Genomic DNA, 18,417 nt, shown 5'->3' with positions numbered 1-18,417 from the left:
TTCTCTGGGTCCAGTTTTAAAACTTTCAGTGTAAGTGGAATTCAGTTTAGAAAGTTGCATCTACTCCCTCTAACTCCCAGCTGACTCCACTGACTGTGAAATGCTGATTTTCCTCCTCTCCAAGGCCTTACAATCTCCAAGAGTAGATTGCTCCTTCCAAAACAGAGTTAGACTTTTCATAAAACATGCACTGGTATTTCAAGATTGACCGTTGAAACTGCCTTGTTTTTCCTGTCAGTACTTTGAAATCATGGAAATCAGAAAGCAGAATAACTCCCTATCTCTTATACACTACAAGCTTTTGCTGCCTTTTTACTTGAATGCAGTAAATCCTTGCTCAAACATGCTCAACTAATGGAAACCTCCATGGAAATGGAATATTTATTTCAGTACTTCACATAAAATATATGTATGAAAGGTTTTTAAAGACTAACTTTTGGAACAAGAATGGAATGGGAAACAAGTCATTTAGATTTCTGCTCCTAATCCAACATATAAACACACTGCTGATCTGTTATGGCACAAACCTTACATTAAGTCTCAATTCTGCCCCAGACAACTATCGCTCATTGATTGGATTTGGCTAGAATGGCTATCTTGGTTTTGGAGTCTTTTTCTGAGGTTATTTATATTGAACCCAAATCTCTTATAATTTCAGTATTTTTAAAAATGCAGTCATCTTAATCAGACTGTTGAAGAGCAATGTAAGTACTGCACAATATTCTGTTCTACTTTGTGTTACCACTTTTAGTAATGACTAAACCAAAATAATGTGTGATATTCTTCATACCACTTACACACTTTGGCCAGAATTTTCAGCCAGTCCTGATAAAATTCAATCTCAACACTTAAATCTTGTGGAAGGAGAGGGACAAAAAATTATAGACTAGTGTGACATGTATTCACAGAATTTATCACATCATTATTTCCCCTTCCAGACCCCCACTTCCATCACACAAGAGCACACTCTCTTGTGCTCAAAAGATGTAGAGCATTTTGAGTGTTTGCAGATTACAGTTCACTCTTCTTAGGTTAATGTTCAGACTTCTTAGAGTGGCATTAGGATCTAGTGTATATCATTACTTACTTTGAAGTTGCATATACTCTTGTATAACAACTTTTTTTGTACAATTCCCTTGATTTCCTCTTTTATCACCTCTCTTCTTCATCTGTAACACTCGTTTTCCTTCCCTTTTCCTTTTTTTTTCAGTCACCATGTCTGTACACCTTACCTACCATTCTTCAAATGCTCTGCAACCTGTCTGGATTTCTACAGTAGTATCATAGGGCTACCGTACCAAATTACCATAAATTGTTTGCTTAAAACAGTGTAATTTTTTTTTCTTTTATAGTTTTGGACCATGCACTCTCTGGAAGCTCTAAAACAGGCTCTTTCTTGCTTCATGCAGCTTCTTACACCATTTAGTGACTGCTGACATTTCTTGGCTTATGTTTGTATCATGGCAGTCTCTGCTTCTGTAGTTACTACTTCTCCACTTTAGTGTCTTACTTCCTCTGTTTCTACATATAAAATTAAATATAATTGCATTGAGGGCCCAACCTAAATACTTAATCACATCTGCAAAGTCTTTTTTTTTCCCCAATTTTGGCCATAGAGAGTAAATTGTTAGGTTCTAGGAATTAGAACATAGATATCTTTTGGGATGTCATTCATTATTCATCCTATCATAGTCTCACAGGGAAGTAAACTCTCCCTTCTCTAATCTTCTGTAGCCCTTTATCTTTAATGAACTGGCCACTTTTAAACCTCCTGATAGTTCATAAATTGGATTAATTATGGAAAAATGTGAATCTTAATAAATAAAAAGTTTAAAGTCAAGGAAAAGAAAAATGACATGTTTAAGATACACATTGGCTGTAGTGCCATGTGTTTGGGTAGTAGAGATCTGGTGGGAAAAGACACAGTATGGAATATATGGATGTGTAGAAACTATGGTATCTACCAATGAGAGATTTAACTACAGATTTATAGGGCTCTAAAGCATGACTATATATGCTGCAGAGAATTATCTTCCTTTTGAAAATCAGCAGAGTCCTGAGAGAGGTGGAGTGCTTGACATGGTGGTACTGAATGACATTGTGGTAACATCTGTCCTCTGTGGACTGGTTTCTGTTGAATCAGCCTTGTTTAAAGGTTGAGCAAACCTAGTGGTACATTCAGGATTAAACACAAATGGGACTAGAGGACACAACTTGTATGAGTAGGTAGACTGGACACCCATGCTATTTATCTACTGCTATTGCCCAAATACCTCATCTTCAGCTTAGACCTGTATGGATAATTTTTTTGATAAGTTAGTGAAGGAGAAGAAAAATCTCCATTTGGTTCATGGAGGATTCAGTGTGATATTGTGGTTGAGCAATAGCCTCACTCGAGTGGCTTTCAAAGAAGTGTTATAGAATAGCCTTCCAATGGTCAGTACCTTGGGATCCAACTGGTTTTCCATTTGATGTTGCAAGAGAAATAGCCAATATTGGATTCAGGGTCAGATTAACCAGGTTGATTCAGGTTGGCTGGTTGATCAAGGGCTTAGAAGGAGAAAAGTTGTTAGCTTGGATCAAAGGTAGTCTGAGGTAGAGTTATGAGTATATGGGAGTGAACAAGAAGTGGGAAGATCTTTGCATTGTATATCAACATCCACCAGAAAGGTAACCTCTGTTATTGCAACCAGTCCAGTGAAGGCACAGTTGGTAGGATGAATCAGTGATGTAGTAGAAATGGAGAAGGCTATGCATGGTTTGACAATATTGGCCCCAAATTATTGAGGCTAAAACAGCTACTGTTGTTCCTGAACACCGATTGGCCTTAAACAGACATCAATACTGAGTTCCCAGTGTGATGCCATCCCTTGAAGAAACTAATCACTCACATGTTAAATTGACTGGATAGGACTCCTTCTAACATAGAGTCACCAGAACCAGAGACTTGCATTGACAGTAATAGATGTGTCTTTTGGGCATCGATTTCCTTTTCCTTAATGCACTGCCCTAAGTTCCCTCAATGAAGTAAGCAATATCATAAGACTTATAGAATGTTTGCTCTAATAACATGAGACTGCACTTTGCATCCGAAGAGATACAGCAGAATGCACGTAACCCTGGGAGTCCTGCTTATATTACCTATTACACCACTCAGAAGCTGCTGGTGTGATAGGATGATAGAAAGTGTTGAAGGAACAGCCTATTGCAGGAGCTGCTGAAGTGTTAGCTGAGAGATAATACTCTGAGTTTGGATTGCTATCCTCCAGGAGGCCAAACACTTTTATATGGCCCCTAATTGGTAGACTGCATGGATTCAGGGATCAAGGAGTGGAAATAGCTATTGGCTCTGCCTGCTGTCTTTCTCAATAATCTACTTGTGGAATTTCCATATCAGCAATTCTGGGTTCTGAGGATTTAGAAGTTTTGGTTTTTAAAGGGAGAATATTTCTACCAGGGGACACTAGGTGGCTACTACCAAGTCTTCAAGGAGACATGCCATGAGAGGACATGGAAACTTTAGGAGAGGATCTGGATTATATAGTAAGAGAACTTATGGATATTAGCAGGCAAGCCAATTGAGAATGAGAGGACTGAAAATTGGGTAGTGAATGAAGGCAATAATGTGTATCATTTATAGCCCAGACTAGCTGCAGTGATGAGGGCTTACTGGAATCCCGAAGAAACTGCTTCCAGAAACAAAGAAGTGAGTCCAAGCAGCACACAAGTTGGACTGTCATGGATACTGTGATATACTGTCTTCTTCTACTTGGCTTGAGTAGGCTGAATGAAGCCCTTTGGCTAAGGATGTACTTCCTTTTTGGGTTTGCCTGGGTCTGGATCTAAAGACTGATTGACATAGACGTCTAAAGGCTCAACTATTTTACGTCAGTTCAGCATAACTTTAAAGGATCATCCTATCTTCAGAATTCCTGTAGAGTCAACTGAAGCCTCCTTTGGTACTGTTCACAGTTGAATTCTCCCTTTGCTTAATCCTGTTTCTTTCTCTCTCTCCAGCAGTTGATAATAAAAATATTGCTATTACTACTCCTGACAGTACAAATTCTGCTTCCTGGGGAAATCAACCTTTACCAATGTTTTTCTGGATCCTCAATTTTTTTTTTGTAGTGGAATATGATGATTTAATTTTTTAAATTTAATTTAATTTTTTTTATATCACTGTTCATTTTTAAACAATATTTGCTCCCCCCCTGCCCTCGGGTGTAGTCCCTATAGAATTTCCTTCACCAGTGCACCTGTGCACCATCACCACAGTCCCCTGTGCTTCTCCCTCCCTCCCTCTGATTCTGGATCCTCAATGTTAATGGGACTGTGAAATTGATATAGGCAGGATGAAACCTCCCACTGAGAGATGGGCCATTAGATTTAATTCTGCCACTAACAACTTTTTTGGAACTCTTAACTCACAGGTTTTTATTTGAATGTTTACTATATCAAAATTTTTAGTAGGCAGATTAGCTCTTTTGATTAAGGAGCTAATAGGTCTAATAGATCTTAGGTTTCTTATATTATGAAAGGATTAGAGTTGAATTGATATTTCTAAACCTTCTGTTACTTTAAGTCCGCATCTCAGGACCCATAACCTCCATTTTGCTCTGGTTGAGAACCACTCTCTTCTGTGCCTCACTTGGAACAAAGAATTTTTTTATGAAAATAATATTTTTATATTTTACAAATAGAAAATTATATAGCATGGTATTAGATAGGCCTTTTCAAACTTGAACTGAGGGAGCAATCCCCTGGTGTTTTGATAGCACATTCACCTTAGGAACTGGATCAGGCTGGGTTCTTTCAGAGAACAGAAACCATAGTAGTTATTTAAGTAGAGAAATAAATATTAAGAATTATGAACTTAGCATAAAGTGAACTAAAAAAACTGAAAAGGGGAAAGGTGAATACTAAGGCATTGCAACTACTACCGGTAAGGCTGGCTGGAGCAACAAAAACAAAAGATTTTAATGACTTAATGAGGCCACATGGACCTGAGATCCAGACCTCTGAAGAGGAGCCATTGTGAAGTTTGTTCTGAAGAAGGAGGGCATGATGGGTATGATAAGACTGACATGGCAAATGTTGGAATAATTGCAAACTAGAGTCAGCTATGCTATGGATGGGCACTGCTGCCGCCACACTGAAGAAGCTTTGAGGTGATGCTAATAAAAATGTCACACCCTGGAAGCCTGGGGGACACAAATGGGAAGCGGACAGAGAAGTTGATTCTTCCTCCCAGGATTCGTTTTGGTGGAGTTCAACATGGAGCCAGCTGGTAAAGCAGAAATTTGGTTTACAAAGTCTCAACCCTAGCATAAGAGAGGGGAGTGTGGAAGTCTGGATTTGGAACTAAGAGACAATAACTTTGTAAATGGCACAACCTCTAGAATAAATTTCATCTTTAAGATTCTATTTGTCTGCCTATTAGATCTGCACAGGATAATAATCAAGTAAGCATCTTAATGGTTTGCCTTTTCTTGAGATGTTTTCTTTTTATATACCGTGATAGGGAGTGAATAACTTGTTTCAGATTTTTAGTCTTCTGTTTCATTTTCTTACTTGAATTAATGAATGTACCTATTTTAGTTTTGTGCCTTTTTTTGTGATTGTTATTATATTTGTTGTTTATAAGAGTTAAAATAATCCCTTCATTGTGTTGAAAGTTTTTGTTAAATAAAGGCATTTCAGTTACCTAAAACTAGTATTGTAATTGTCTTGGTTACAAATTAGAACATTTGACATTATTCCAAGTTACTTTTTCAAATGCTGGAATTTTAAATGTTTCCACACATTAAGTTTTACATACTTTTATGGATTTTGTCTTTGAATAATGAAATTTGGCTCTAAAAATATTCTTTAGACTATGTGTTACTTAACTGGCCCTGTGTTAGAATAGCATTTTTTATTTTCAGTCTAAGCTACTGATTGACTTCTAAACTTAAACATTCTTACTATTCCCCTTTTAACATGGCTTAATATGCTCCCTTAAGATGAAAATATTATTTGCTCACAAGGATTTCTCATGGAAAGTGGACTTTATATAAAATGTGGTATTACACTTTCAGTAGGAAATTGTCAGATGAATAGAGAATATTAAAAACGAGGTGTTTAAAAGTGGAATGGTGGTTTAATTAGCTGAAGAGTACTTAAAATATCTGTTGACATAAACTAACAAACATGAAAATGTAGTTATTTAGTTACTTGTTTATCAGTTGAAACTTTATTATAAAGAATAATCTAGGAAAAAACTTGCATTTTCTATTTAAAAAAAAATATATATATGATGGTCCCAAAACACACTTTCTCTAAGATCCAAATTGTGAATATGGCTTCTAGTTAAGCTTAATGAAAGGCAGTAACTGTGCCAGCCTCCCAAATACTACAAATTCTTTTCCGTAGGTAAATTTATAAATGCTTGCTAGAAGTCCATACTGAAAAGGGCAGTTCATACACTTGATTCTTTCATCACATACTGGATTCTTTCATCTTCATTTGGGGAAACCACTCTTCTCAAGACATGTTCAAATGGCTCTACTTTTAAAACTGCCAGTGTCCCTTTTCCTCAGGTCACCCAAGGGTAAATCGTTTGCTTATCTTAGAATTCTCAACTTGTTTAAACTGCTATCTGTAGTGAGGGGACATCTGGAAACGTTGGCGTGAGCTTTTTAAAAATGACTGGGATTACTACAGTCACTGATATTCCGATGCCCCAAATTCATTTATTAACTAATTCGGGAGTTCTTCAAGCCAGTCAGAGGTGGGCTTTAATCAGTGGTTGCCAGCTGAATATTAGTTCATGTTGAACTGTTTTGTTCTTGTGAACATGCCTGGCAAAAGTGAAACTTGTATGGAATCAAGCTCCTACAGTGTAGTTTAGCTAAAAAGAGCCTATTAGCTGGTAATTCTTAGAACTTTCACTATCTATAAATATTAGAGTTGTGTCTTCTAGTACTTAATATGTGGCCTCTTTACAGTCACTGGAGGAACTGATTTTTTAGTTTGCTAATAAACTGAGCTCCCTTTTAGGTTAGCTCCCTTTTGCGAATAAACTGAGCTCCCTGTTCTAAAAGTTTTCCCATCTAACTCAGGATAGATGAATAAAAGAAATAAAGCACAATCTCTGCTGTTTTATTATTATTATTTTAGATGACTGATAAATTGTTTCTTGTGAGTTTTGAAGGTGTTACCATTGAGGGTCCTAGCTCATCCAAAGCATCTTCTTTTTCATCGTTTGCATTGTTTCTCTAGACCACTGAAAGTAGAGCTCCATGTTCTCAACATTAGTTCCTTAAATGTCAAGATAGATCATAGTTTATGAATGTTTAAATATTTGGGAACTAAATATTTAGAGAAACCCTTTTCATTTTTTGAAAGTATATTCTGAATGTAGCACTTCATATTAAACTTTTTTAGTAATTTATTTTTCAGTATTCATTTTTAATCTTGAATGTGTTTATAAATGTTTGTTAGCAGGATTTGCTACATATCCCCAATGTCCATTCTTTCCTTTTTCCTTTTAGCGATAGAAGCAGTTGATCTTAGCTGGGCAAATGGGCGATGAACTAAGGACACATTTTCCAACCTGTGGAGCTAGATGTGGTAACTGAGTAAGTTTTTATCTATAACATATAGTAGAAATTTTAAATGCTCCTTCTGAGTCTTTTTTAAAAAATTGAGTATGCACATCCCTGTTTTTCATTCCATTGTTAAATAGTTGGGACCTCGATCATTGTGGTAATGAAGCAGCTTCAACTCTGATGAGTGTAGGTTATTTTGAATGGTATGTCTGAAAAATAAGGTGGCAGGACCTGGTTCCTGGCTGACCCCATGGAACAGGTGACCTTCTCATCCTGCCCTACCTGTTACTCTGGTTGTTACATGAGAGAACAGCAATCTTCTATCTTCTTTGATCTACTTTATTTTAGGGTCTTTGGTTATAAAAGATTAGTTTATATCTGAATTAATCCATATAGGATTATTAAGTGAAAATTTTTCTGATGGCTTACAGTTTCAAAGGAGGTACTAGAAGCCAGGGCCCATAGATGCTTGGTATTTACATTCTAAATTTGAGCACTCTTCATACCTCAACTTAATGCAAGATTAGAGGGTTTCCAAAACTCAGTCCTGCACTCAATATTTTATCCCCTAACTCTATCCTATATAAAAGTAGACTGGAAATTATTTATTAAAAATTAAAAAGCAAAGGTATGTACTGAGTATTTTTTGGTAGAGAGATCAGTGTTTTGTAATGTTTTGTCTTCCACAAATGGAAGAGTGATGCTAGCTTCTACCTCAAGTCAAGTGATATGGCCTTAAAAAGACGCACTAATAGAACTTAACAAGTGGCCCAGGAAATTTTGGGGATATAGAGCAGCTATAGTACTCCTAAGTGTCTTAAATCCAGAGGCAGGCTGAAAGGGACTGTTACTAAAACACAAGATGTATTGAGATCATCTTGTGCTTCCAGACTTTGGTTGGGTAAACCTCGAAGGGGTTAAAGGATTTTGCCCTTTCACAGCAAGTTACTGGGTATAAAGCCAGTAAGGGTGCATTATTATGCCAGGGGAAGGTCTTTTTGTAGTTACCACATATTCAGTATGAACTTCAGAATAAATTCCCCAATATAATATTCATGGGTTATGCATTAGATTTTATTGAGGACTGCAAAATTTATAAAGTAAATCAGTCAAAGTCTAGTTAGGAAGCAGGAACCATTCCAATTATTTTAACAGAGAATTTTATATAAAGAATTATTAACCAGGTATTAGAAAACAGACACTCTCTTTAAATCTGGGGATGCGAAAGGGAAAATGTTGGTACCTTTAAATCTTAGGGACTTGAATCCAGGATCCTGAATTGGACTGCGGCCTCTAAGAAGTTGTCATTGCCTGATTAATGCTGGTACTCCAGGTTTATGGGTACTGGGCTGAAGTATCTGGGGAGGGGTACTGGCAAATCTGGTCTGGTGTCTCTGAGGAACACATGCAGGTAGTTTTGGGAGTGAAACTATAACCCCTAATGCTTTAGGGTCAACTTTCTGCCAGGATGTATTGTCATTGCTGGGTGTTACTGACATTCTTTTCCCTACCTCCTTTCCCCTAGTCTCCTCATTTGAACCTATTGACAGAATAGAATAGAAAGCCAAGTATTCCTTTTGGATAGGATCTTGATTTGAAAGCTCCTAAGCCAACATACCTACAATGAATTTCACATTTTGTCTTTAAGATTCATACAGTTTGAATCTTAAAGCCACTGGAAGAGAGTGAGTTACCTCCCGGCTGCAGCCCTATCTATTTTGTCATAATCTGTTTTGGTTTTCTTAGGAGCAAGTCACTCAGTAGATGTATCCACCCCGCCCCGCCCCCGCCCCCCCCCCCCCCCCCCCCAGCGAGCTGCACGGAACACAGAAGTTTCAGGTGGTTATTTTTTTTAAGTCTCTCTCTAGGTCAGAATTATAGGTTTTTTTCATGAATTCCTTTTTACAAATACTTTTCTAAAACCCACTAACAAAATCCTTTGTAGCAATGATAAAGGTGAATTGTCTATTCATTTCTTGAAAATACTTTGAAATTTCCTCATGGTGTGAATGGCTCTGGTAATATTGAAGAGTTAGACACTGAAGATGTGTGTGAAAAGTTTGATTAAAATTGTTTCATCATTCCCTAAGTGGAAGAAAGCATCATTTCTGGATTATTATGTAATGTGATATTTTTTAAAAAAGATTTAACAAAATTTATTTGTGTATAAAGAACTGGGGTGTAGGCCAGAGGTGTAGGAGGTGAGAGGATTCACCAGAGACAGATTGGGGATCAGAACAGGCAGATCTACTGAAACACACTGCTGAGGAGGGAGCAAGCAGTAGGTGAAACAGGAGAGGTCTGCTGCGCCATATGTGGGTTAGCTCCCTGGCCTGGTCAAACTCTTGCCCCAGTGGCTGGCGATAGCTTGATAGTGCTGAGACTTTAACCCCTGTGCCACCAGGGAGGCCCAGTATGCTATGTGTTTTAAGTAAGTGATAAAGTGTATCAATAAATTTAATGTTATAGTTAGGAATAGGTGATTCCCTCTACATACAGAAAAGTTTATATATTCATGTTGGTTAAAAAAACCCTTTTAATTGGATTTGCCACTGAGAAGACAGGAGATCATTTATATTAAGTGTAGTTTTTATCTAGAAGTATATGATGGCATAAAATGTGTCATAAGCTAAAACTTCAAGGAGCCATAAATCAATATTTCTTCTCCTCTTGATTCATATTTAAATATACTAAGTAATACAACATTGAGGTCTCTACCATCATATTTCATGTCTCTGGTGAAGAATCTGTATCACAAATATACGGTTAACATTTTAACAGTTCTTACCAACAGAATTTCTTCATAACGGTGAATTCTGTGTTTCTGGGATTTAAATAACTGACATTTAAAATTCAATTTTGATGAAGTTTTTTGCTTTTGGCTAATGTTGATAATAATTCATAGCCTTTAAAATTATCTTTTATAATGGCCTTTCTAATTTAACCTGTATCTTTTATTGTTTTTGTTTCTGATTTAATTCTAATAATTTTAACAATAATAATTTAGAAATGTATTAAAATTTCAGTTATTCCAGTTTTCTTACTGAGTTAAGGATTGTAAATATTTATATCTAGCTAGCTAGCTAGCTATCAATCATCTTTCTAGAATTTCAGGTTGAGTTTTTTTTTTAATTTATTTTTATTTATTTATACAAGCACTGGGTACAGTCAGAAGTGCTGGAGGGTGAGAGGATTCAGGAGAGCCAGAGCGGGGAGCAGAGCAGGCAGAAGGACCGAAGTACACTGCTGAGGGGAGCAGTGGGCGGCAGGAGAGGTCTGCGCGGCATGTGGGACCCTCCTCCGGTGCCCTGGGAGCAGCCGGGGATTGAACTGGTACTGCAGAGCCTGTGGGCAGCTTCACAACCCAGTGCTCAACCGCTGTGCCACTGGGGAGGCCCCAGGTTGAGTATTTTTTGTAGTTTCCAATTCTCTGCAGGCCTCCCTCATCTTTTCATTCATCATGTCTATCTTCACCTGAAGCAATTGAACATACTTCTAACAGTTTTTCTGCTACTTTCAGCATCTGAGACATTTCAGGACCTTTTTCTATTGACTCTTTTTTCCTCTTACATGGATCAGGTTTTATGTCTTTTCTCAAATATAGTAGTTTTTCATTTTATGCTGGACATTATAAATGGTGATTTGTAGGGATTCTGTATTATATTGTCTTCCTTTGGGTATTTAATTCTTCTTTTTCTGGTAAGAAGTTAAATTATTAAAAGATCCATTTAATCTATCAGAACTAGAAATGTGGTTTGTTATTGTGGGTTAATTTCAGATCTTTCCTTAGTCCTGGGGTTTCTTTTAGGATGTGTTTCTTATTATTGAACTGTATCCTTTTTAGGTGTTATAACTGCATGTATGACCAGCTCTATAAGACCTTTCCTCTTTCTTTGTTCCAAATATAATATTTTTCTTGTTTTGTGTAACTTCTCTCTCTTTTCAGTCAACTCTTAGCTTCTGCTTACTACTAAGCCTTAGGGAATCTCAGTTTGAAATGAATGGCTTTGGTCTTGGCCCAAGCATTTAGGGCAACGTCTATACGGACACTTGTGTTATCCCCTCACACAATTTTCTCTCCCATGAATATGGCCCCTAAATTTCAGTAATTTACTACCTTATCTTCCAATCTCTGCCACATCAGCTGACTGAGATGACACTTCCCACTTGAACTTTTCCTCACTGCACCATAGTGCAGAAAGAATCCAAGAGCTTACCTCATAACGTTTTTTTTCTTTTTTGTGCTGTTAGCTGTTCAGTTTATAAAAACAGTAAATCAAAAATTTAGTCCTATTTTTTAATTGTAGCAGAGGTAAATTCAGTACTAGTTATTGTGCAGTGGCTAAAAGTATGTATGCTCTTCCAAATCCTTTCTATAGTTACCTTTTTTCCACTCAAAATGTGACTGCTAAATGACTACATAAAATGCTATAAAACTTTTTGAATATTTTACAAAAGCTAGAAGATGATATAAAACCTCAAATCATTCTATTTCTCTTTTACCAAAACTAAAGACATTATAAGAAAGGAAAACTTCATTCTCTATGAATGTAGAAACAAGAATTCCTCAACAAACTTACAATGAACTGAATCCAGCAAACATTTGAACAGGATTGTGTATTATGCTCAAGTGAGGTTTATCCTAGAGAATGTAAGGTTGATTTAATGTACAAAAACCTATTAACATAATAACCATATTAATACTATATAAGATTCAAACTAATGACCATCTCAAAAGAGGCTGAAAAAGCATTTGAAAAAAATCTAACACCTTTTCATGATGAAAACACTCAGTATGCTGTGTACATGGTGAACTTCTTTAATCCAATAAGTGGCATCTATGAAAAATCCAAGTCTAACATTTTATGGTGAATGACTGATGGTTTTACCTCTAAGATTAGAACAGGACTAAGATGCCCATTCTAATTACCTCTGTTCAGATTGTACTAAAAGATCAAGCTGGGGGCAATTAGACAGGAAAAATAAATAAAAGTCATCCACATAGGAAAGAAATAAATAAAAGTATTTGTATTTGGAGATAGCATGATTTTGTGTGTATGAAATCCAAAGGAACACACACACACAATTATTAGAGCTAATAAACAAGTGCAGGAAGGTTGCAGTATAATGATCAATATGCAACTCTATTCCATGTCTATTCACCAGCAATAAATAATGCAAAAATGAAATTAAGAAGACTTTAATTTACAGTGGCACCAAAAAGGATAAAACATGTTAGAGTAAATTTAGTGAGAGAGGTGTTAGACTTGTATACAGAAAACTATAAAACAACACTGAAAAGGCATCTGAATAAATTGAAATACACGGATTGGAAGACTTATTATTGTTAAGATAGAAACATCCATTTGATCTGCAGATTCAATGTAATTCCTTTTAAAACCCCAGATTCCTTTTTTTTTTTTAAGATTTATTTATTTATTTATACAAGCACTGGGTACAGTCAGAAGCACGGGAGGGTGAGAGAATTCACCAGAGCCAGAGCAGGAAGCAGAACAGGCAGACGGACGAAGTACACTGCTGAGGGGAGCAGCGGGCGGCAGGAGAGGTCTGCGCGCCATGTGGGACCCTCACCCGGTGGCCGGGGATTGAACCAGCGCTGCAGAGGCTGCAGGCAGCTTTGCAACCCAGTGCTCAACTGCTGTGCCACCGGGGAAGCCCTCAGATTCCTTTTTGACTGAAATTGGCAAATTGATTTTAAAATTTGGAGGGAAAGGTAAGGGATACATAATAGCCCAACAGTCTTGAAAAAGAACCGTGTTGGAGCATAAACACTTTTTAATTATAAAACTTATATCAAAGTTAACAGTAGTTAAAACATTGAGGGAATTAAGATGGAAATGTAGATAAATGGAGTAGAACTGAGAATTAAGAAGTGTGTTGGGACAACTTGATGTCTATATGCAAAAAAATGAAGTTGGACTCCTACCTCAAAAATTAACTCAAAATGATTCAGACTGAGATGTAATAACTCAAACTATAAAAATCTTACAAGAAAACAGGGGCGTACATCTTTGAGATATTGGAAATTTTTTCTCAGGTGTGACACCAAAGGCACAGTCTGAGAGGAAAAAAAATGGATATTATCAAATCTTTTACATCAATATTCACAGTATCATTTCTCATGATAGCTGAGAAGTGGAAACAATCCAAATGTTCATTAGCTGATGATGGAAAAAAACGTGGTATATCCATTTTGTGGAATAATATTTTGCTACAAAGTTGAATGAAGTACTGCTGCACTCAGTAACACATACCAACTTAGAAAACATGACACTAAATGAAAGAAATACATAAAAAGCCACATGTTATTTAACTCTATTTGTGAGAAATGTCCAAAATATGGAGATAAATAGAAACAAAAATGTAGGCTAGTGGTTGCCAGGGAATGGGGGAGTAGGGATCTGGAATGATGTCCTATTGGTATGACATGCTGTGGTATAATAAATAAATATTTGGTGTTTAACCCTGATTCCTGGCACAGAGCTCCTAAAAGTCTTGGAATTTACTGTTGTCAAAAGAAAACTCAAAGAGCTTTACTTGGTGAGAATGTTTTGTTGAGTGAGAAACAAAGTGTTTTGGGGCCTCCCCTGATGGGGCAGCAGTTGAGCGCTGGGCTGAGAAGCTGCCCTCAGCCTCTGCAGTGCTGGTTCGATCCCTGGCCACCGCGAGGGTCCCACATGGTGTGCAGACCTCTCCTGCTTTGCCCCCTGATCCCCCTCAGCAGTGTATTTCATCAGTCTGCCTGTTCTGTTCTCTGCTCCGGCTCTGGTGAATTCTCTCACCCTCCCATGTTTCTGACTGTACCCAGTGCTTGTATAAATAAATAATAAAATAAATCTTTAAAAACAAAAAACAAAAAAAACCAAAGTGTTTTGGATAGGGAGAGTTCAAACTCAAATGTGGTATGAAGCACAGAGGTATGAGGTAGAGGATAGCTTATAACATGAGAATGAAGAAGTTTTTTATTTTTATATTTATTTATTTTAAAATATTTTATTTTATATAATTCTTACATCTTTTTTCATCTTTGCACAATATATGCATTTTCATTTTGGTTATATTCCCCTTACAATTGCACCCCCCCCCATTTTGACTCTAGTCCTTCCTCTCCCCACCCTTCCCTCCCCCCTGTAGTGTGTCTCTGGTTTATAGTTGCTTGTTGATTTTGATTTTTACTTTGTATTGATTAGTCTTTTTCCTGGTCTCTTATTTAGGTTTTCTAAATTCCTGCTATGAGTGAGACCATTCAGTATTTTTCTTTTTCTTTCTGACTTATTTTGCTGAGCATGATCCCTTCTAGCTCCATCCATGTTGCTGCAAAATGCATGTGTTTATCTTTTTTTGGTTGCTGAGTAATATTCCATTGTGTATATGTACCACATCTTCTTGATTTAGTCATCTATTTTTGGGCATTTGGGTTGTTTCCATAGCTTAGCTATTGTAAATAGTGCTGCTATAAACATAGGTGTGCAGGTGCCCTTTGGAATTACTGTTTCTGTGTCCTTTGGGTAAATACCTAGGAGTGGAATTGCTGGATCATATGGAAGCTCTATGTTTAGTAGGTCAAGAAAGCTCCACACAGCTCTTCACAGTGGTTCGACCAGTTTGCACTCCCACCAGCAGTGCAGAAGAGTTCCTTTTTCTCCACAACCTCACCAACATTTGTTGTTGCTATTTTTTTTTTAATATGTGCCATTGTCACTGGTGTAAGATGGTATGTCATTATAGTTTTGATTTGCATTTCCCTGATTTCAAGTGATGTTGAACATTTTTTCATATGCCTGTTGGCCATTTGCATTTCCTCTTCAGAGAAGTTTCTTTTTAGCTCTTCTGCCCATTTTTTGACTGGATTATTTTCTTTGTTGTTGTTGAGTCTCATCAGCTCTTTGCAGATTTTTGCAATCAGTCCTTTATCATTAGTGTTGTGTGCAAAAATGTTCTCCCAGTCGGTGGGGTTTCTCTTTGTTTTTGTTATTGTCTCTTTTGCTGTGCAGAAGCTCTTTAATTTGATGTAGTCCCAGCTGTTTATCTTTGCCTTCATTATCACTGCTTTGGGTGATGTGTCTATAAAGATGTCTTTGATGTGCATGTCATGTAGTGTTTCGCCTATATTTCCTTCTATGTATTTTATGGTTTCAGGTCTTATGTCTAGTTCTTTAATCCATTTTGAGTTGGTTTTTGTGCATGGTGTGAGCTAGTAGTCAAACTTCATTCTTTTGCATGTAGCGACCCAGTTTTCCCAGCACCATTTATTGAACAAACTTTCTTTGCTCCAGTGCATATTCTTTGCTCCTTTGTCAAAGATTAGTTGACCATAAATCTGTGGGTTTATTTCTGGATTTTCTATTCTATTCCATTGTTCTGTGTGTCTGTTCTTGTTCCAATACCATGCAGTTTTGATGATTATGGCTTTGTAGTATAGTTTGAAGTCTGGGAGTGTGATGTTTCCATTCACTTCTTTTTTTTTTTCAGAATAGCTTTGGCTATTTGGGGTTTTTGGTGATTCCATATGAATTTCATCAATAATTATTCTATTTCTTTGAAGAATGTCATCGAAATTTTTATTGGAATAGCATTGAATCTGTACATTGCTTTTGGTAGGATTTCATCAATAATTGGTAGGATGGCCATTTTGATAATGTTAATTCTTCCAATCCATGAGCAGGGGATGTCTTTCCATTTCTTTGTGTCTTCTTCTATTTCTTTTAACTGTGTTTTATAGTTTTCTTTGTATAGGTTCTTTACCTCTTTTGTTAGATTTATTCCCAAGTATTTGACTTTTTTTGTTTCAATAATAAAAGGGATGGGTTTTTTTTTATTTCTTCTTATGAAGAAGTTTTTTAACCTTTATAATTGTGATTATAAACTAATCATAAATATGATTAGTTATAATGGTGAATTTCATATGGCAGGTGGTTGGTTAAAAGTGATTATCTTTTACTATTTTAGGTAAATAACAAATTATATTTATGATTATCAGGCATTTATAAGAAATAGCCTAAATTGTTTCTTTTCCATTCATGAAATAAACTAGTTAGGTTTTGCTTACATGATTGTTTTTGCCTGCTTGGAAGGGTCTTCAAACATGTTCTCCATTTTATTTTATTTTAACACTGTCCACTCCAGGAATTATTGTTAGAATTAAATTGAATTGTTGGATACACAGTTGGTGTTATTTTATTTTAATGCAGTCATGGGGAACTGTAGTTGGAGCTGATTGCCAGAGGGTTAGAACTTTCAGCTCCACCCACTTACAATCTGGGATGGGAGCAGGATTGGATATTGAATTCAGTCATCAATGGCCAATCAATCATGACTTCAATATAATATCTCCATAAAATGCCTTAAATGGATAGGGTTTTTGGGGTTGCTAAATATATCGACATGCTGGCAGAGTAGCACCTCTGGAAAGGGCATAGGAACTCTGTGCCAACCCATCCGATATATTGTCTGTGTTTCTTCTATTTGGCTCTTCTGAGTTGTATCCTTTATAATAAATCAGAAAAACATTAGTAAAGTGGTTTCTGTGTACTGTGAGCCATTCTAGTGAATTATTGATCATAATGGGGGATGTGGGAATCTCTGAATATGTGGTTGGCTGAGTAGAAGTGTGGATAGCATGTGTACCCCATTTGCAGCTGGCATCTGAAGTTGAGGCAATCTTGTAAACTGAGCTCATAACCTGTGGGGTTTCACTAACTCCAGGAATTCGTGTTAGAATTAAATTGAATTGTTGAACACACAGTTGGTGACAGAGAATTGTTTGTTGATATGGAAATGACACATAGTTGATGTCAGAAGTTTCAGAGAAAGAATCATGTCAGTTTCTTTTTAGGATGATGAGCATATTCAGAAATTTAATAGTGGTGACTGCTGCACAACCTTGAGAGTATACTAAAAAACACTGAATTTTATGCTTAAAAAATGACTGTTTTGAGGATGCCAGCACCAAACTGAAAGAAACAGTAGCAAATGCTGGAATATCTTTAGCAACAAAATGAATACCAATAGCACTGGATTATAACCCAAAGAATAAAATAAATATTTGTGAGTCTATACTTACATAAGTAAATAAATGAATACATGAGTAACTGGAGAAGGGACAAATTTTTCTTATAAAAGAATTCCAAATAATACATGTAAAAGGAATAAGGAAAGAAAATAATAATTAGCAGACCATGATAATAACTGCTGCAGGCAGATCTAATAATGGATCTTAAAATTAGTGGGCAACACTATAAGAAATAGGGTATTGTGTAGCCTGAAAGTATCTCCCCCAAATACTTATTAATTACTATGATCATATAATATATGCCCACTAATGGTCTGACATATTTCCCTCCAAAGATAAAGCTTAATTATATCCCTGTAGGGTGGTTTGCAATTTAGTGACCCATTTATTGTAAAATAGAGTATAGAAAGGAAAGAATAGTAATTTTGCAGTAAAAAACTTGCCTGACATTATATTAATTAAGTCATCAAGGTCACCAGGTGGGTGCTGTCGATATCATGTACCTTGTGATATGATGCCTTGGTAAGGGCACTTCACATCAATAGTATTCTCAAAAATTCTTTTTTTTTCCTTTAAAGATTTATTTATCTATCTATCTATCTATCTATCTATCTATCTATCTATCTATCTATCTATCTATCTATCTATCTATTTATATAAGCACTGGGTATAGTCAGAAGCGCAGGAGGGTGAGAGAATTTACCAGAGACAGCGGGGAACAGAACAGGCATACCGACAAAATACACTGCTGAGGGGAGCAGTGGGCGAGACAGGCGAGGTCTGTCGCGCCATGTG

This window comes from Talpa europaea (assembly GCF_964194135.1).
Source record: "Talpa europaea genome assembly, chromosome: 5".
In the NCBI taxonomy this organism is placed as follows: domain Eukaryota; kingdom Metazoa; phylum Chordata; class Mammalia; order Eulipotyphla; family Talpidae; genus Talpa; species Talpa europaea.
This window is presented reverse-complemented; position numbering follows the sequence as displayed.